This window comes from Canis lupus, chromosome 2 (assembly GCF_003254725.2).
Source record: "Canis lupus dingo isolate Sandy chromosome 2, ASM325472v2, whole genome shotgun sequence".
Classification (NCBI taxonomy): domain Eukaryota; kingdom Metazoa; phylum Chordata; class Mammalia; order Carnivora; family Canidae; genus Canis; species Canis lupus.
The window spans coordinates 28,171,589-28,192,909 of NC_064244.1; the positions used below are offsets into that span (position 1 = coordinate 28,171,589).

The window sequence follows — 21,321 nt, forward strand, 5'->3', positions numbered from 1 at the left end:
GACAAAGCAAAGGGGTGACTGAGGGTGGGGTGGAGTAGACTGGACATGCTGCCGACAATCAGACAGGGCCTCAGGGCACTAAGACTGTGGCCAATGTAAACTTGTCCCAGCCACGGCTGAGTCCTGGGACACAGTGGGCACACGAGAGGCACATTCCCTCACGGGCCGAACCCAACCCCTCTACTCCCAGACCCGTGGCCCCTTCAGGAACCAGCTCCTCCAGTTCTGGCTCCCTCTGCTCTGGAACAGGGGGCTTCCTCAGCTAACAGTGTCCTCCTGGATCACTGACTGCTTCCAATGGCTCCTCCCCCTCGGGCTGCCTCCCCTGCAGGCCCTCCTCTACTGCCTAGCATGGCTTCATCTTACCCCACACCCCAAACATAAAGTTCAACACTTTGAACCCACCCCCAAATATATTTATATTTATGCACAAACCAACAATGCCTCCACTGAGCTGAAGTGTAGGCATAAACACGCACAAAAGAGAAATTAAAAGGGAATGGGAAAAATAAATGGGTACATGTGCTGGTACTGTCTTCCTTTAGCCCCCAGTGGACTGTCTCCCCAGCCTCACCTGAAACCTCCCTGCAACATTACTGAAGGAGTTTTGGATTGGATGTGTGGCTGATGTCTTATTTGGCCTGGACAGGATTTGTGAACCCTGAAAGTGAGTTTTCATGATCTCAAAAAAGAGACTATGCTTCAGGCTGAAGGTGACAGGGAAGGGGTAAATTAAGGAATCTGTCCAAGACCGCTTCTTTGACAGCAGAGACAGAAAATAAATAAATCCATTTCCTGGTCCCACCTCCACTGAATTCAGTCTATTTAATGTACTCTTTGTCCAGAGCCTACACTACATCGTTCTGGCTAAGACTTAAATTTCTTACCTGGTCCTGGAATAGAACACACAAGTGGCAGCTACATGATCATCAGGTGTTGCTTAGGGGCTGAGTCTTCAAATCAAACACGGGTATTAGAAGTACAAAAGCAAAGGACAGGGACCCTGCAGCCTGGCAGTGGTCCCACAAGACCACAGCTGTTAAAAGACAAAGATGATTCTTGCAAGATCAAAAACCAACTTAGGTGACCTCAAGTCCGACCCTAAAATAGATCTGTAGGCATCGTTTAAGACTCAGGTTTGCTTTTCCTGTTTTTCCATCAAAGCAAATTAGTCCTTAAAAGAAAAAAAAAAATAACATTCCAAGTGACCTAAGGTTAGAAAAATGGTCCTGCCAGTGTTTTGAATTCTTTGTCGCCCCTGATTTCTTTCACGACTGAGTACGGTCCATCAGCGAGGTTACTGGCTTGGGGAGTGACAGCTTCAATGTCAAAACAGGATGTGTCCCCACCAAGGCCCCTGCTTTGCCGCAATCTACTGGAATTAATTGGTCTTGGGGTTTTTTTTTGTTGGTGGTGACGGCGGTTTTCTTCTTTTCTTTCTTTTTTGCTTAAGAGCCTCAGATGGGCAGACATGGAAACAGCTTCTCATTTGCATAGAGCCTGGCCCGACAAGGGTGAGCTGAGGACACGCTGAGTTGCCTTCTTGGCAAAGGCAGGAAGTCAGCTGCAAGAAGCTACCACTTTTCAACCCTGGGTGGCTTTTCCTTCTCTCTCTCTCTCTCTGTCATTCATTTTGGAAGAAAACATACATTTAATTTCAAACAGAGCACAAGAGCTTCAAAAGGGAAGGGAAAGAAGGCAGCCAAATGCTCCAGGCTGGCCCAATAATTCCTGCCCCCACATTCCTCCTTACTCAATTAGAGATGCCAAGCCATCAAACTGAAAGGGGCTCGGGGTCCCCAGCCATGCCAGAGGATGGTTGGTGATGACTAACATGACCGTGCCCTGCACGTGCCCCTTTCCACGTGGTGGGGAGTTGACACCCAGGGGTGCAGCACCTTCTCAGCCACATGGGCAAATCCAAACCTGAGTTTGTCATTCCACCTGAGAGAAGTCCCTCCCCTGTCCAAGGAACATTTCTGCATGAATAGGTGAGAGATCAGAGCAGAAAGATCTAACACTGACAGCAATGGCTGCATTGCTTCAAAGCAAATTGCTTCCTTCTTACTGACGTCCAGATGCAGGTTAATGCTCCCTAATTTTTTTTCTCTTGATTTGAATCTCTTTCTCAGATAACTGCTGTCTGATACCTGAGCTCCATATAAGATATGCCCAGGGACACAACTGAGCAGCCTTGCTTTGATATGGGTGGCGAAAAGGCAGGCAGGCACAGACCAAAGGAAACTTTTTTTTCCTACCATGCATATAGATATTTATTAGGCAGGTAGTAGAAACCAGTTCATACCATCCTGTCCTGTGGGCCCAATAAAGTCCTTTAGGAGCTTCTACTACTGCTTTGCATCTCTTCTGGCGATATGACATTGTGCAGAGGGGGATTCTGAACTAGTTGGCATCAGGCGACCAGAAATTCTCCAGCCCTGTGGCTGAATGCAGGGCCTTTGGGTCCAGCCGCAGGCCCAGCACCAAGGATATGTGTTCTTCCCATTTCTGGACTCTCAATCCCTGATCCTACAGGGAAGTGTCTCTAGATTAAAAGGAAACTGTAGGGGTAGCCCGGTGGTGCAGTGGTTTAGCGCCGCCTGCAGCCCAGGGTGTGATCCTGGAGACCAGGGATCGAGTCCCACATTGGGTTCCTTGCATGGAGCCTGCTTCTCCCTCTGCCTGTGTCTCTGCCTCTCTCTCTCTCTCTCTGTTTCTCATGAATAAATAAATCTTTAAAAAAATAAAAAATAAAAAAAATAAAAGGAAACTGTATTTTGTGGGTGGTATCTGGTCAGGATTCATGTCATGTCTCAGATAAAACAATGAGTTCTTCCCCCAACAGAAGCGACATAATAAAGTGTATTTATATGTTCATTTGTTATAAGGAACAAAAAAGAGTGGGAAATTAAACGCAGTAATAAGGCACATGGTAATATTCAGAAATGCATATTCCCTTTCATGAGTGTTTCACCAATTTTATAAAAATCCTGAATTACCTCGGTCCCCCAACAGACCTTACACACTCGTAAAGAACGTATTCCCAGACTTCTAGAGAGTTCCAGACTATTGAATCAAATGTATTCATGGGTTCCTGACTTTCCGGAGTCATATGCCACTGAGTCACAGTTCTAGAAATATCCTCATCCCACAAGTTGTCTTTTCAACTTAATATTTTGTCTCATATCAAATTACTAGAAATCTATATTTCTAACAAGAAAGGAATATTTCATCACTCAAAATGCTCTACAGGGTTCGCTAGTCCCCTCACCCCTCACAAACCGTGGAATTCCAGATACTGGTTGGATGGAGCATGGACAGTATCGCAAGCGTATAAAACTAACTACACCTCCACAAAATTAAAATAACTACATATTAGGGACTTTTGAGGTTGGTTGGGAGATCGACACTGGAATGCTATGTCCTTTGAAGGACTAAGAGTACATGCTAAGCTGTGAAACAGAACACATTTATAATTCAGATATTCAGGTATCCAGCAAAGAACTCACATTTAAGACATGGTTTGGCTGACCTTCTTCTACCCAGTTATATCTAAGGAAGGCATGATAGGAAAGGTGGATATATCTGAATTGAGGGGATAAGTCATAATCTAGGAGGGTTCCTTTTCTATTGACCATTGGAGACTTGCATTTCATTAGCCTTTGCCACTAAAATGATTTCCTCTTACTCAACTCATCTGATGACTTTTTTGAAGACTTATTTATTTATTTTTAGAGAGAGAGTGTGGGATGTGGGTAGGGGGGAAGGGTAGAGGGAAAGGGGGAGAGAGAGAATCTCAAACGGACCCCATGTGGAGCACAGAGCCCAGGACAGGGCTCAATCTCATGACCCCGAGATCGTGACCTGAGCTGAAATCAAGAGTCCTATGCTTAACTGACTGAGCCACCCAAGCGCTCCATCCAATGACTTTTAACATCACACCTTTTTTACTGGGCATTTTAAGCAAGTTTCTAGAGCACAGGGCAAACAGCGATAGGTTGTACACAGAGTCTTCTACCAAAGGCCATCAAACAAATGTTTTTAATACTATCTGCCCAGGGTCTGCACAATCAGTATGGATTGGCTGAGATGAATCCTCTGTCTGCTTGTCATGTAGACATGTAAACCACTGCAAGTCAACCTAGAAAAGCAATTCGGTATCTCATTGTGCAGCAATGTCCACAATAGCCAAACTGTGGAAGGAGCCTCGGTGTCCATCGAAAGATGAGTGGATCAAGAAGCTGTGGTCTATGTATACAATGGAATATTCCTCAGCCATTAGAAATGACAAATACCCACCATTTGCTTCGACGTGGATGGAACTGGAGGGTATTATGCTGAGTGAAGTTAGTCAATCGGAGAAGGACAAACATTATATGGTCTCATTCATTTGGGGAATATAAAAAATAGTGAAAGGGAATAAAGGGGAAAGGAGGAAAAAATGAGTGGGAAATATCAGAAAGGGAGACAGAACATGAGAGACTTGTAACTCTGGGAAATGAACTAGGGGTGGTGGAAGTGGAGGAGGGCGGGGGTGGGGGTGACTGGGTGACGGGCACTGAGGGGGGCACTTGATGGGATGAGCACTGGGTGTTCTATATGTTGGCAAATTGAACACCAATAAAAAATAAATTTATATTAAAAAATAAAATAAAATAAAATAAGCAGCAATAAAACAACAACAACAAAAAAAAAAGAAAAGCAATTCGGTGTGTAGGGTTTAGAACCAGATCGACACATACAAAATATTGGGCATGAAAAAAAAATATTGGGCATGTTAGCTCTTCGATCTCAGGCAAATTACTTAACTATTTTTAATATCTTTAATCTCATTTCCTAATTTACATACCTCATGGGTTTCTTCCTTTTTTAAATTTAAATTCAATTAACATATAGTGTATTATTAGTCTCAGAGGTAGAGTTCAGTGATTCATGGGTTTCATAGAACACCCACTGCTCATTCCATCAAGTGCCCTCCTGAATGCCCATCACTCAATTACCCCATCTCCCTCACCTGTCGCCACCCTCCAGCGACCCTCAGTTTGTTTCCTATAGTTGAGCCGCTTAACTTCACCAGTTTCTTAGGAGTACTGTGTATATAAAACGTTTAGCAGAGTTTTCCTGAAACACTTGATAAGTAGGTAGACAGATACTCAAATATTTTGGAGGAAAAGGTGAGTTTATTTCTCAAAAACTCTTCCTGGGGCAAACCATCCAACTACCCAAATAATAAAAGAACTGGTCCTCAGTGTTTCGCACTGTGAAGTATTAGTACCTCCAGCTCCAACCTGCAATCTCCATTTCTTTTCAGGAATTCCACTCGTAATTTTAATTCACTATTCTTGATCCTATCCTTCCCCACCTACAATTCAGCTCTGTTTGGGGAAATAACACTTGAAGGAGACAGCAGGAGGGCCTAAATTGCATTCTTCCTTGCAGCCAATTTCACAGCGGCGTCAGATACATTCAGCCAACCTGGGGTAGTCGCCGTCTGTGAAAAAGGCATTATTTTTCTAAATCGTTGGGGGCAGTGATAGAGATAAATCAGATCATTTTTTGCACAGCGCTATTGATTCCTTAAAATAAAAGAATATATACTGACTTTCTGGCCTAGTTGCCATGACCCCTCACAGCGCTATGCTGCTTGCACGGGTCCCTCCTCTCCCAGGCCCCTCCAGGCCCCAGCCCCCCTTCCATGTGTCCTTAAACCAAACTCACCTGTGTTTGCTTTCATTGGCATCAGCGATCCCACCGCTGGGGTCTGATGTGAAATGATTTGGGACAAACCTCCCAATATCCTTCTAATTTCAAAGGGTCATATGGTGATGAAGGGGAGTGGGGGCAAAAGAAAGTGGGTGACGCTTAAGGTCATTTTCAATGCCCTGATTCCGAGATAAAAATAGGATACTGAGCAAGCAGGTAACAGTCTCAGACAGGGTTCCTTCCCCCAAAGCTCTTAGGGGGTCCTAGTCCCAGGCACCTTCCCTGCACTGTTCCTCCTTCCTCTCCAACCTTACAGGAGCATCCTAGCCCCCCCTCAGGCAGCTCCCTAGCAAGGCTCCCTTTCCCATCCTGACTTTGGATTCCTACTCGGGGAGAAGCATCCTCTGGAGCCTCTCCAACCTCGACTTCCCGCTCCCAGGGGCACAAATGTGTGGAAGGGGAGCCGGGACCGCGCAAGGAGCAGAAGGGCAGTCCTGGAGCTGGCTCCCAGGCTGGCATCTCTACCCCTGACCTTTAACCAAAAGAGACCTCGGGGAGCAGTTTCCTTTCCTTAGCCCGACCTCAGAGCATGGCTGCCCCTCCTGCCTGTTTTATGATTAGCAAGAAAAAAACAATATGCGTCCAAAGGAGGAAGAAAGGAGCCCCCCCTGCCCCCCCAGTACCCCTCCCAGGCGCAGCCAGGGGGGGTCCCCGGGGAGATGGGGGAGGCCGCGGCCCCACGCACACCTGTTGAGCCTGCAGCACCCACCTGATGGACCCCGCAGAGCAGGCTGGGGATCCCCCCCACACCCGGGGCTGCCCCTGCCCGCGTAGACTCCACAGGCCCGCGCTCCCACAGACGCAGAGCCCGGGTTGGGGAAGGGCAGGTCGGCACCCACCCGCCCCCTGGCACCCACCCAGGACCGCCCGGCTCCCCCCGCCTCCCGCTCAATCTGTGCGCAGCCCCGCAGCCCACGAGCGCACGCTCACAGGAGCGCAGGTGCACAAGCAGGTGCACACGCAGGTACACAAGCTTCGCTCCCGCCGAAGGTCGCCATGCAGGTGCGTCCCTGCTCTGTTTGGGTCTGCGGCTCAGGACCCCTGCGCCCTGGCTTCGGACCCACTGCCCAGCCAGGAGCGACGGGGCTGGGGCCAGCAGCCTGCCTCCGCACCCAGGAGGCCCTCCGGGTGCAGCACCCCAGCGTCCCGCACTGACCCCCAGGGCCCCCGCCTACCAATGGAGACCTCCGGGTTGCAGAGCCGGTTCCACCATCTTTCACCTGGGGGTATCCGGGTGCGTGGCAGGCCCTACCAGGCCTCAAAGTCTGCCCTATGCACTTGGTTTCTAGCACATATTTTCAATATCTAGACAATTTCAATATCTAGAAGGTAATTCTCCGTCAAGTGCCCATGTCTCTGGTTTAAAGAGAAAAACAATCACACTCAAGTAATGTCAACCTTCCAGCCCTGGGCTCACTGGAGCTGTCCCTCTCTCCCCCACACCGCCAGTCCTCTCCTTCCCACTCCCTTCGTTTAGACTCAGGTTCTAGAACCTTCTCCGCCCTCCAGCCTCCACTGGAACCAAATACCAAAGCCTGATCCGAATCCCTGAGCTCTGTGGCCTGTCCGCCGGGAACAACTTGGCAAACCTCGCCTCCCCACCTGCAGCTGAGTTCTTTCTTAAAACCATGTCCCCTGCTCCCACCCGCAGACACCCACTCCTCAGTGTAGACACTGACATGGACTATTCCTGGCCCCTAGCCTAGTCCAGGTTTGTGAGTGGTAAATTCTGCCCCGGAGAAGTACCAATTTTTAGTAGCACTTGCTCTTAGGAAGTTCTTACATATTCAGAAAAATCATAATCATTTCCAAACGAGATCCTCACTGATACTCACTCCCGGGCCAACTGGAGTAGGTGCAGGAAATACAAACTAGTCGTAAGCTCCAAAGTAAGTCTCCTCTAAGAGGCGGAGAGGAAGAGGAATTCCCATTAAATATTTGTGCATGGTAACGTAGCTGATGTTTTGGTGACCATTAGAATATGACACTGGTATTAATCTCACTTCCAGATGAGAATGTTTGCTATCTAGGTTAGTTGATTCTTGCCTGCTGATTCCAAAGCTTCGGTCAGACTAGTCAAAGGAAAAGTGAGGGGGGAACTATTCAAACACAAGTAGGTTGAAACAGCAAAAAGCTTGATATTTTGAGGTAGACTGTGAATCTAGTTGGTCTACACCCCCTCCTGGCCATCACAGTTGGTCTTAATTCTCTTTCTCATGTCCAACCTCCTCAAGCAGAGAGCGATTGGAAAGGTTGGCTTAGTGAGACAGGATACTCAGCACCTGGGCTCATGCTCTGACCCCTTCTCCAGCTACATGGGCCGCCAATAGTCTCCATCTTGCACCTGGGGGTATCCGGGTACGTGGCAGGCACTACCGGACCTCAAAGTCTGCCCTACGCACTTGGTTTCTAGCACATATTTTCAATATCTAGACAATTTCAATATCTAGAAAGTAATTCTCCGTCAAGTGCCCATGTCTCTGGTTTAAAGAGAAAAACAAGCACACTCATGTAATGTCAACCCTCCAGCCCTGGGCTCACTGCATTTCTTGGACTGCCTTTTGTACTCACTGGTCTACACTCTGTTGACACAATCTCATGTGATCCTCTGACTTGTCACCTCCCCGTTCCTATCCTTCTGAGCTCCTGGCCTGTATATCTGATCCCTATTTGATGGCTGCACTTGGATCCTTCACAGACATATTGATCGCAGTGTAACCAAACCTGAGCATTAGAACCCAACTCCCAACCTCCCTCCACCTCCAATATGTTCCTCCTCCGGTGTTTGCCATCTCAGTAAGTGGTGTTTTTAGTGTCTCATTGCTCATGTCAGTAACCACGGTGGCGTCCGACACCTCCCTCCCTGGCAGCTCTGTCCCCATCTCCCTCATCACTACCCCCGGGTCCACACCTAGGGGATGTCAACCCCTTGACAAGGTTGTCAAGTCAACCTTGAAAATGATTTGAGGATCCATCCGATTCTGCTCATCTCTACCTGTTCTGTCCTGCCCTCTTATCAGGGCTACGCAAGAGCCTGCGGGCTGGCTTCCATTTTGCTTCCCACCCCCACCTCCCTGTGTAGCAACTGTAGAAAACCTTTTTTTTTAAATTGTGGTAAAATATACATAACATTTACCACTTTAGCCTATTTACATAGGCTTCGAGTGGCATACACATGGCCAATGGGTACATGAAGAGGTGTCCAGCATCACTAGTCATATCCCATGATAATTTTGTGGCACATAAGTACATTGTATGCAACCGTCACCACCATCCACCCCCAGAACTTTTTCATCTTTCCCAGTTGAAACTCAGTTCCTATTAGATAATTACACCCATTCTCCCCACCCATCCACCAGCTGACCCCTGGTAACCACCATTCTAAATTTCTGTGAATCTATTCTAGATACCTCAACAGTATCTAGAATACTGTATCTAGAATCATATAGTATTTGTCCCTCTGTATCTGGCTTATTTTTTTCTTAGCATAATGCTTTCAAGGTTCATCCGTGTGGTAGCAGGTGTCCTAACTTCCTTATTAAGTCTGAATATCCCATTGTGTGTGTATATATATATGTGTGTGTGTATATATATATATATATATATATACACACACACATTTTGTTTATTCTTTCATTTTGTTTTCCACCTTTTGGCTATTGAGAATAATGCTGCTAAGAACATGAGTGTACAAACATCTGTTTGAGTCCCTGCTTTCGATTCTTTGGGGTATCCTCCCAGGAGTAGGATCCATGATAATTCTGTTTAATTTCTCGAGGAACCATAATAAACTTTTATAAACATTAGCCAGATTATGTCTTTCCTTAAAGTCCTTTGACGACCCCCTGTCACACCTGCTCAGCAAGAAAACAGTGTCCCAGTTTTGCTTGATCTGCCCTGACCTTTCCCACCTCACCCACTAGCTCAGCCCCTCCCGGGCCTCTCCAGCCTCACTGGTCTTCTTCTCATCACTAGGGGGCACAAAGCACTTCCCTGTTGCACCCCCTCACGCAGACCGTCCCTGTGCCTGGAATTTCCTTTCTTCTGTTCTTCTGCTCTCCTGCAGTTTAAACGTCATGTACTCAGGAAACCCCTCCCTGAGCTGGTCCTAGACCTCCCCACCATCTGAGCTTGATGCTCCCCTATAATCTCTGACAGAGCCGCCAGCTGGCTGGTGGAGGGACCATGAGGTCAGGTGTCCTGACTCTCCCATTCCCACTCTTATCCACAGCATCCGATCCCGTGGTTGAATGAAGACCCCTTGTTTCACTAAGGGTTTTGTCGTTGTTGTCATTGTCGCTGCTGCTGTCTCCAAGCAGAGCTAAAGTTTACCAGAGTGGCAGCAAGGCAGTGCTTGTCCTCATAAAGTCATGGCTGAGCTTCTATTGGATATTGAGAACTTCTGTATGCCATTGCCATCTGTCACAGACTGAATGTCGCAGCCCTACTGCTCCACGTGATGGTATTTGGAGGTGGGCCTTTGGGAGGTGATTTGATCATGAGCGCCAGGCCCTGGTCTGATGGGATTTGTGCCCTCATAAGAAGAGACAGCAGAGCACTTGATCTCTCTGCCTCCCTCCCTGCACTAAGGAAAGGCCATGTGAGGACATAGCCTGAAGGCAGCCATCTGCAAGCCAAGAAGAGGGCTCTCACCAGAACCCAACCATGCTGGCCCCTGACCTCAGACTTCCAGTCTCCAGAGCTGTGAGAAAATAAATGTCTGTTGTTGAAGCCTCCGGGCTACGGTATTTTTTATGGCAACCAGAGGGAACTGAAATACCGTCATCTCAAACCCATCATGTTACACACAACTGTTACAACTTGAGCTTGTTACTACTCCAGCTTTCCTTCAGCACAGCTGTCATCCCGTCTCATTATAGCCTTAGCCATTCATGTGCCCCTTTCTGCCTCCAAACTTGAACTAGTTGGGGTATGAACCACACGTGATGTACTTTTTTTGATCTCGCCTGCTGTTAACCGGATCCCGAGCCATCCCCTCAGCAAGCATGTTTGTTAAAGTTGGCTGAAATGACTCGGTGGCTTCTATATGCCTCCAGAACTTTGACAGTTTATGAACGTTTCCTCTTTCCAAAAACCGTTTCAAATCAACTTGGTTTCTCAAATAGTTAGATAATCGTTAAACAGTTATATTGCTATCTAGCCATATTGCAATTAGAGCAAACATATGATACATCCTTTATGCTAAGGAGTGATTTATCACATTTCTCTCTGTATTTGTGAATGTTTTATCAGTACACAGCACTTACTGTGTACGTAAGTTATTTAAATGCCTCTGTATGTATATACATGAATGTTAATAATGACTACCCTTGTTGAGCTCTTACATCTGGTAAACCCATTGTGTTGGGCTCTTACACTTTTCTAAGTGTTATGTGTGATATCATTTAATCTTCATAGAATTCTGGAATATGGGTATTTTAATGCCAGGTTTATGGAAAGGAGAGTGATCTCTGACAAAGACTGGGTAAGTCCCTAAGCCTATGCAGCAAATGAGTAGTAGTACCGGGATTTGAACTCAGGACTGCCTGATTCCAAACCCTATGCCCTCACCTATTCTCTGTATGTCAGCTTTATCTTCGCTGAAGTTCCAGCAAAGCCCATTTCTTTCTGTGATGCACCCTCAGTGCAATGGAAAGTGCATACCCTTTGAATCTACCTTATTTCTCAAGTCGGGGAGGCCTTCCCATGAACAGAAGTTACAGTTTAGGAAAAATATCAAGTCACATAATAGTCAAGACAGGCTAGGTCATGCTGCAAGGAGAAACAGCCTTAAAATCCCAAAAGTCTAGGATAACAAACAATTTATTTGCAGCTGACAGTGTGTCCATGGCAGGTCAGTAAAGGCTTAGCTCCACGTCTGGAACCAAAGCTGGGGGCAGCCTCTATCTGAAACGTTGCCTATCTTCAGACAGGAGGAAAAGGGGGAACTGTGAAAACCCACAATGACTTTGTTGGCCAAAGACACATGAGCCAGCCTGATCTCTTGGGGTGAGAATTATAATCCTCAGTAACTGCCCAGAAAGGAGCAGTTACTACTTTTAACAATACTGTAGTCTATCATAAAATTCTTTTCACTGTGGAAGAAAGAGATTATTTCAATCTGGCAAAAACATTTCTGTTCTTTATTCTACAAATCCACAGCACTGTGCTCTTTTTGCCAGAACGCTATGATAATTACTTTTTTTCTTTTTAATTTAAAAAGGCAACATTTGGGGGCGCCTGAGTGGCTCAGTTGGTTAAGCATCTGCCTTCAGCTCAGGTCATGATCCTGGGGTCCTCGAATCCAGCCGCAGGATCATGACCTGCTGGGGTTCCCTGCTCAGCAGGGAGTCTGCCTCTCTCTCTCCCTCTGCCTCTCCCTTTGCTCCTGCTCTCCCTCCCTCTCTCAAATAAATAAATAAAACCTTTTAAAAAATAAAAAATAAATTAAAAGGCAACATTTCATTTAAGAATTTAGAATCCAGAGTATACACCTTTTAAGTAAACACAACCACATGAATATAATAAGATTAATTTTCCAAAAGTCAAATACAGACCCTTCTATATATGTGTACGTTATCTTTTCTGAATAACAGTCATTGATTCAAAACTTAGAAATACTTTCACCACTTAATTTTGGTCTTGTATCGTCACTATAACTCTCTAGTTGAGCTTTTGGAGTTTTTTGGTTTTGTTTTTGTTTTCTCACAGTTCTGGAGGGTAGAAGCCCAAGATGAAGGTGCCAGTAGGCTATGTCTGATGAAGGCCACCTCCTGGCTCAGCGACAGCTGTCTTTTCAATGTAACCTCACTTGGCAGAATGGGAAAGGGAACTCTCTGGGGTCTCTTTATAAGGGCGCTAATCCCATTGGTGAGGGCTCTGCTTTCATGACCTCATCACCTCCCAAAGGCCCCACCTCCTAATACCATGACAGGGGGCATTAGCTTTCAACATAAGAGTCTGGTAGGGGACTCAAATATTCAGCTATAGTACTGTATGAGATTAATATTTGAGTCAACAGACTGAGTAAAGCAGATTGTTCATTCTCCCCACGGTGGGTGGGCCTCATCCAGTCCACGGCAAGACTTATTGCCTTCAAGCTGAGATGCAGATCATGTCCTGCCTTAGGACTCAGACTCAGACTATAACATCAGCTCCACTGGGTCTCCAGCTTGGCAGCTACATAGATCGTGAGACTTGTCAGCCTCCATAATTGACATGAGCCAATTCTTTATCATTTATACATATAATATTCCTTGTATATTTATTATTCTTTATAATTAACAGATGTATTTCTCATGATTTATATTTATGTGTGTGTGTGTGTGTATCTCATTGGTTCTGCTTCTCTAGAGAACCATGATGGATATAAATAGATTGGAAAATCTTCCTTCTATACAGATGGGAAAACTGGCTTAAGAAGATGAGACTTCTCTTGGGTCATACCACAAGCAAGTTTTCTGGACTCTAGACTCTAAATTCCCAGCTTGGACCAAGCCAGAAGGATTAAAATTGGCCAGCACCCCCCCTCCAACTCCAAGGCCAAGGTGGCACAGACGAGTGTGGGCTCTGTTGCTTGTGGTTGCTTCCACGAACCTGGCGCCAGGAGATCTCTCAGAGGCCTGCCTTGCCCACACTAAGCACAGGGGAGAGGTTCTGCCTTTTTCCAGTTAGGTTGTGGCGAGCCAGAGGCATTGAACTTTCAGATGGTTTGGCTCCTGGTTGGGAATTTTCAAGGACAAGGTCAGAGATTAGTCTGGTTGGCTCTTCCCGTGCCAGCCAAAATATTCTTAACTATAATCAAAACCAAAATGAAAAGTGCCAAATAAAATGTGCAAGGGCCAAACTTTTCATTCCTTTAACCTGATAACCAGTTTTAAGACCAAGGAATCAGACAAGGTTAGGAAAGTTATTTTGTTCAGCTGAAGTGACCCCACCCAACTTTCTGTTCCATGGAGGGTGTCTAATCTAAGCAGAAGCTCATAGTAAATCTCCTGGTTGCTCTTACCACAGTGGTTGTACATGAAGTTAGCCTGCAGTTACATAGGCTTCGCGTGGCATACACTTGGCCAATGGGTACATGAAGAGGTGCCCAGCATCACTAGTCATCAGGAAAATGCAAATCAAAACCATTATGGTTCTTTATACTTTTCCAATGTGAGGAAATGCGCATACGTCCACATACATATTTTAGTCCATTTCAATTTGTTTCTGAAAGCATTATATATTCACATATCAACAAACGTATATGGATTTATTTATGTAATTTCATCATTAAAAATATGTAAGATACCACCTCACTTGTTAGGATGGCTTTTGTCAAAAAAGACAAGAGATAACAAGCATTGGCGAGGATGTGGAGAATAGGGAACCCTCGTGTACTGTTGAAGGGAATGTTAAATTGGTGCAGCCACTGTGGAAAACAGTAGAGGTTCCCCAAAAAAATTTTAAGTGGAGCTATCTTATGATCCAGCAACCCCATGTCTGGGTATTTATGGAAAGGAAAGGAAATCAGTATCTTGATGAGATATCTGCACTCCCATCTCCTCTGAGCATCTTTCACAATGGTCAAAACATGGAAGCAACCAAAGTGTCCATTGACAGATGAATGGGTGAAGAAAATGTGATACATCCGTGCACACACGTGTGCACACACACACACACTGTAATATCATTCAGCCATAGAAAAGAAGGAAATCCTACCATTTGCAACAATATAGATGAATCTGGAGGACATTTGCTAATGGAAATAAGCCAGACACATACTGCATGATCTCACTTACACATGAAATCTAAAAAAGTCAAACTCATAGAAGTAGAAAGCAAGCATGATGGTGGTTGTCAGAGGTTCAAGAAAGGAGCAAACGGGAAGGTGTTGGTCAGGGAACACAAAGTTTCAGTTATGCAGAACGAAAAGTTATGCACGTAGAGCATAGTGGTGATAGTCAACAATACCGTATTGGATACTTGAAATTTGTTAAGAGAATGGATCCTAACTGTTCTCACCACAAATAAATAAATATAGATAGATGATAGATGATAGATAGATAGATAGATAGATAGATAGATAGATAGATAGATAGATAGATAGATAGATACCTATGTGAAGTGATGGACATGTTAATGAGCTTGATTTGGTAGCAATATATGCATATATCAAAACATCACATGGTGCACATTAAATATATACAATGTTTGTCAATTATACCTCAATATAGCTGGGTGAGCCAAACAAACAAACAAAACAAGCTTAGCCTGAGGTCCCTGGCTTCTGACTTACAATCTTGAATGAATAACTCATCAGCCCTTGCTGTGGGGGGTCCTAATTGTAATGATATCCAGCTCATGCAGTCATTGCAAAGACTAAATGAGATCCTATGTGTCAGAGTTTCTCAACCCAGGAAAAATATATGTTCTTTATTCTCACCAATTTAAATGTACTATTAAGCCTATCCTCACATCTTTACTCCCCTTTAATGGTTTAAAGTAAATTATAGACATTTAGGCCAGATAACCTTTTGTTGTGGGGCTGTCCTGTGCAGTATAGGATATTTAGCAACAAGTCTGGCCTCTACCTATTAGAGTAACACTCTCACCAGCTGGAACAACCAAGAATGTCTCTGGACAACACCAAATGTTCACGTGGGGAGAGGAGGGACGTCCTGGAGTTTCTCCTGGTTGAGGAACACTGCTTAACCTGAAGGTATTTTATAGAAACATAAAGCATTGCCCAATTGTTTATTATTATTATTAACATGCAGTGATTTTAAACTAACCACTTTCAAATCTGGACTGGCTGTATGTGTACAGAAAAGCAGTGGCACCAAAAATGTAAAAGCCACCGAGATTCTCTATTGAAATGTCCAAAGGTTGTTGTGTGGCAAGCCGAAGTCCTGGTTGTTTTATGTTTCTAACAATGTTTGAGCACAGGGCAGCTGTTGGAAGAGGAAGCAGTCCCATGGTCTTCGAGCATGTGAGCAGCAGGAGAGAGCCCATGACCAAACGCATGGGGCTCCCTTCCATCTTTGGCTGTGTAGCCCCAGATGTGTCCCCTGCAAGTACTGGCACCATATCTTCACCTTTGCAAAGTCAGCATCTGTCTTAGTCCATTTGGGCTGCTATAACAAAAACACCACCAACTGGGTGGTTTAAATAAGAGACACTTAGTTCTCTCAGCTCCAGAGGCTGGATGTGTAAGACAAAGCTGTTGGCAGATCTAGGGTCTTGCGAGAGCCCTTATCCTGGTCTGCAGATGACTGTCATCTCACTCTCCCTCCCACGTGGTGGAGAACAGAGAGACAAAGCAAGCTCTCTAGTGTCTCCTTATGAGGGTTCTAATCTCATTTTAATCTGTGGTCAAGGTGAGAACCACTGGCAGAGAAGGAACATAATGGAGCTATTGCCTTTGGCTGCACAGGTGAGCAGAATCCACAGAGGGTTCCCATCCGGGCAGCTGCTTTCCACTTGTCCAGTGTCCAAGCTGTCCGTGGGACGTTCCAACCAGTCCTGTCTCACCATCTCCCGGGAGACAGTCTCCGGGGCACACTTTTCTCCTCTTCTGCTTTAAAGTCTCCTGAATGCATTTCTGTGTCTTTGGCCTCCTCTCAAGAGTCAGAGGCCACTCAGCCTCACATCAAATGTACTTCCTGGAGAAGTTCCAGAAGCCTCGCATAAAGATTACATAACCAAGAGGGAAAGGGGAAGGCCAACGTGCTGGCAAGGAGGGTGAGAGGGAAGGAGGCCCGGCTCAGAGGCTCGGTAAAACGTAAATTATCAATTCACCCACAAGCGTTTCCATCACTGTTAACACCTGCATGTGTGACTCTTCTGGAGAACAGAGCTTTGGAAATTTCAGTCCATTCAGCAGAGGGGAATGTGGGCCTTGGAGCATTTTCTCACATCCTCCAAAGCACAAGAGTGATCAGCTTTCTCCTCTACCTGTGCCTACAGCTCTCTCTGGGTTGAAAGTGAAACTGAGATCTTCCCAGTTTCTCATACTTTGGAGACAAGGGGTAAATTCCTAGTTATGCTCTTAATTCTTTTGAAAGCGCTCAGCACATAGAAGTTCAAGGGCTTTTATAAGATTAACCGAGTTTTTAAAACATCAGATGATTTAATCACTGTACAACGTTGAGTGATAACCTGAACGGATGCATTCACTTGCGCATTTCACAGAAGTAGGTGTAGGAGCTGCTCTGTGTGCATCTATCTGACTTAGTGCATTCCAGAAAAAAAGCTAGAAGCAAAATAGATGCAATTTAATAACACGATGTCCGAGTCATTTCTCAATTTACTTTGGGGGAGGATTTCTTTTCATCCCTTGGTTTCAGCCAAGTACGAGAAAAGCAGGCGTATGTGAATGGGTCTGTCAAAGTCTTACCCAGCATGGAGATCTTTGTTTAACCCATTGGCAAGATACTGATCAGACACCACATTCTTGGTGAAAAGCCTCTTTCACAGAGAGAGTGCATTCAAGAAGAAAATAAAACTTGAATTGCTATTTATAAAGCAGAGTTTGAAAGACAGATGGAAGGAGCAGGTTCCATGGGAAAGGAAAGAGAGAAAGAAAGGGAAAGCAGTGACTTGCCAAAGTAAAGCTGGCTGCGGCTTCGAGTTCTTTCCAAAATGCCAGGAACCTTGGGAGGCGAACAGTCCTCTCCTGGGAGGAGACCCAGGGTAAAATGGCACTTCAGTAACTGCAATGCACTCCTCGGAGGCAGAGCCCACTTGGAGAGCATTAAAGGAGTTCACAGAAGGCCTTCTCTCCTTTAGTGACTCAACTGTGGAATGGGTAAGAAGCACATAAAACTCCCCAAGTAGCAGGATTCTTCACGTGGACTCTGAACCTCTGGAAGGTTCGTGAATGAGCACTAGGAGTTCTGTGAAAACCCCAGAATGTAGACGACAGCTAAGTTCAGGAAGAGGTCAGTAGAAGAATTCTAGGCCAGATGGGTCATGTCGAGAAGACGTTTTCCTAGTATAACCATTGTTCTGTGTGCGCGTTTTAGTCTTCACTTACGTGGGTATAGTTGACCACAAGTACCTTTATGAGACCTTTAACCTTTCCCGATGTTCTAAAGTTCCCGATCAGAACTAGTTCATCGCAGGGTAGTGGAGGGAGAGAAGGAAGTTTGGGGAGGGAACTACGCAGGTGTGTTTTTATTTCCATCTTGATGAACCACTGCTGAGTGTGAAATAAGTGTGCATTTCTGGGCTGTGCTGTCCGCAGACACCATTCAAGAAATCAATGAAAATATGCCTTCTTCTTTTAATTTTTTTATTGGAGTTCAATTTGCCAACATATAGCATAACACCCACTGCTCATCCCGCCAAGTGACCGCCTCATTGCCCATAACCCAGTCACCCCAACCCCTCGCCCACTTCCCCTTCCACTACCCCTTGTTCATTTCCCAGAGTTGAGTTTCTCATGTTTTGTCACCCTCACTGATATTCACTCATTTTCTCTCCTTTCCTTTTTTTCCCTTTCACTAATTTTTATATTCCCCAAATGAATGAGACCATATAATGTTTGTTCTTTTCCAATTGACTTATTTCACTCAGCGTAATACCCTCCAGTTCCCTCCACGTTGAAGCAAATAGTGGGTATTTGCCGGAAAACATGCCTTATTGCTACTGTTTCCATCGGACAATCTGATCATTTCCTTAGAAATTATACTCACCGTGTTCTATTACTTTATATGTCACTTTAAATTGATCCTTAAGGGGATGCTCCATTTTAATTTAATTCTGAAAACATCTTTATTCAGAGTGCTGCTGCCATTTTTCTCTTTTAAGAAATTTCTGTCTCCATGAAAGGCAAGATTATATTTATTTTCCTGATTGAGTTGGGGTAGTGTATTTTTGGTTACTAAAATACTCATGGCTTTTCCTGGGCTCCTCTTTCTGAGAGGCCTACATGCAAGGTACCCCTTTTATTCACCATGCTAGCCTTACACAGGCCTTTCTTCCCTTCCCTGACAAATGTCAGAACTCTCCCTGGAGTTTCTGGAAGGATTTATGATCCTACAGGTCACAGGGTAACTGGAAACACTTATTTAATGATCCCAAGAAGAGTGAGCTTCTTGGGTGAGTCACACTGAGGTCCCTGGTGTCACACCCTGAAGCGCTAGAAATCTTCCAGGTCTGTCTCTCTCTCTCTCTCTCTCTCTCACACACACACACACACACACACACAGTCACAGTCACTTTCATGACTTTGGAATTTTGGTAAATATTCATGATGCATGAAATAGCATGATAGATACTATTTGACCTTATCTCCAGAACAATACGAAGGGCAACTTAGAAGGTCAAGGTCAAATATAAAGTGCTTGTGATTATGAATGATTTCTGCATTCTTCACTCTTAGTGTTTCATATTTTCAATAATGCATACATTATTTTCAATAATGCATGATAAATTATATTTTAAAAATATATGCTGAAGCTTTTATGTATATGCATATACGCATATCTGTAGGAAGAGGATTTATTTTTATAGACTCAGAGAAGCTGTAAACTCCCAAAATCAAGGTCAACTGTGCTTTCTCAATGTTTTTTCCCCATTTTCTTTTTTTTGTGGTAAAATATATATAACATAAAATCTGCCATTTTGATCATTTTTAAGTGTACAGTTCAGAGGCATTAAACATACTCTGTTGTACAGCCATCACCACCATCTGTCTCCAGAACTTTTTCATTTTCCTCAACTGAAACTCTGTACCAATTAAACACTAACTCCCCCATTCCACCCTCACTCCAGCCCGTGTTCTACTTCCTGTCTCCATAATTTGACTTGGTATCTAATATAAGTAGAATCCTGCATCTGTCTTTTTGCCAGCTTATTGCACTCAGCATGATGTCCTCCAGATTCATCCATGTTGTAGCAGGTGTCACAATTTCATTCCTTTTTTAAGGCTGAACAATACTCCATTGTATGAATGGACCACAAGAAGACTACACGAGAATGTTTATCCATTCTTCTGTGGATGGACATTTCAGTTGTTTTGACCTTTTAGCTATTGGAATAATGCTGCTATGAACACGGGTATGCAAGTAATCCATTTGTGTTTCTGCTTTCGATTCTTTAGCCTCAAAAGTGGGATTTTTGACTAATTTTATGTTTAATTTTTTGAGGAAACACCATACTCTTTTCCAAAGCAGCTTTATAATTTTACATTCCCTCCAGCAAATGCACAAGGGTTCCAATTTCTCCACATCCTCACCCTCACTTCTTGTTTTATATGTATATGTGTATGTATGTATATATGTATATAGTACATAGGATATATATGTGTGTGTGTATAAACATATATAAATGGCTTTCTAAATGGGTGTGAAATGGCACCAGTGCTCTTTTAATTACCTTACAGAGTCAGAGTTAGCAATCCTGGCCTCAGATCCTCACCTGTCCTAATGTGCAACTTGAAGAAAGCCTCTTTTTTTTCTTTTTTTTTCTTTTTCTTTTTTTTTTTTTTTTTGAAGCAAGCTTCTTTAAGTGAAGTTGTTTCCTCATTTCTGAAATAGGAAGATTAAATTATTTATATAGCAAACACATATAGTGTGTAAAACGTAAGGCTAGGTCTCAGAGGGTGAGAAGTGGGGAGAAAAGGGTGTTAGGATGAATAAGATGGAAGAACTCTGCTTTCAAAAGAGTTCACAGTCTGCTGAGGAAATGAGCCTGGAGTTGAGGGGAAGAGGAGGAGATGAGGGATCAAGCACTGAGGTGGGCTTGCTATCAAAATTCCCAACTGGTGTTGGTGTCACGGTGGCATTCTGAACACCGGCACAGTGGGTGTTAATAGCTTTGTCCAGATCAGGCTAGAGAACAAACACCCTGCCGGTCACCATGTAATGACATCTACACTGCCTTGATTCCCCCTCTCCCACTAAGTAATCTGCATTATCCCTTCCTTTGACCTCATGTGCTAGATACCCAGCATCACAATTTGATCTTAGTCTAGAAGGGAACAAATATAAAGAAATTGCACTGCTGATGTTACAAGGCATCAGAAAAGCTTTAGATGATTCCCAAATGATGAATTTTTGAAGTTACTACAACACTTACTATCAACAGAAGGGTTGAAGAAGTTCTTTTAACCCTTCAGAAGAGTGAAGATTGATAGGTTTAGTTTATAGTAACTGTCCCACAGGAATATGAAAGTAGTCTTAAAGAAGTCATAATACCAAGTGATTTTTTAAATTTATCTTTCTCTATTATTTCAGAAGATGTCATTATGAGAAATCTCTGACTGATTCCAGAACAGTTCATTTCAGTCATAGTGCCATCTGCACCTTCTGTCACTCATAGAATTAATGCCTCTTCCTTCCTTCCTTTTCCCCTCCTTTCTATTTTTCCTTCCCTCTCATTAATGACTAGACTTAGATGTGTTCATAAACATTACCTTAGACAGTACTCATAACAATAAAATAGAAAGATTATTGTAATTCTTTTTACAATGTGGGAAACTGAGTCTCAGAAACATTAAATAACTTGCCCAGAGTCACACTTCACAGTCTACATTAAAACCTAAGACTGAGGGATCCCTGGGTGGCGCAG

The 21,321-nt window shown here is 44.3% G+C and overlaps 1 protein-coding gene across 4 annotated transcripts in view; it reads right to left on the minus strand.

Moving 5' to 3' along the window:
- Window positions 1-18,911: 18,911 nt before the first annotated feature.
- PFKFB3 (6-phosphofructo-2-kinase/fructose-2,6-biphosphatase 3) overlaps window positions 18,912-21,321 on the minus strand; it is a 146,825-nt gene continuing 144,415 nt past the window's right edge. For all 4 annotated transcript variants that reach the window (XR_007405867.1, XR_007405868.1, XR_007405864.1 and 1 more), the window contains one exon: window positions 18,912-21,291. The gene's annotated coding sequence lies outside the window, so the exon portion shown is untranslated. The remainder of the gene's footprint in view (window positions 21,292-21,321) is intronic.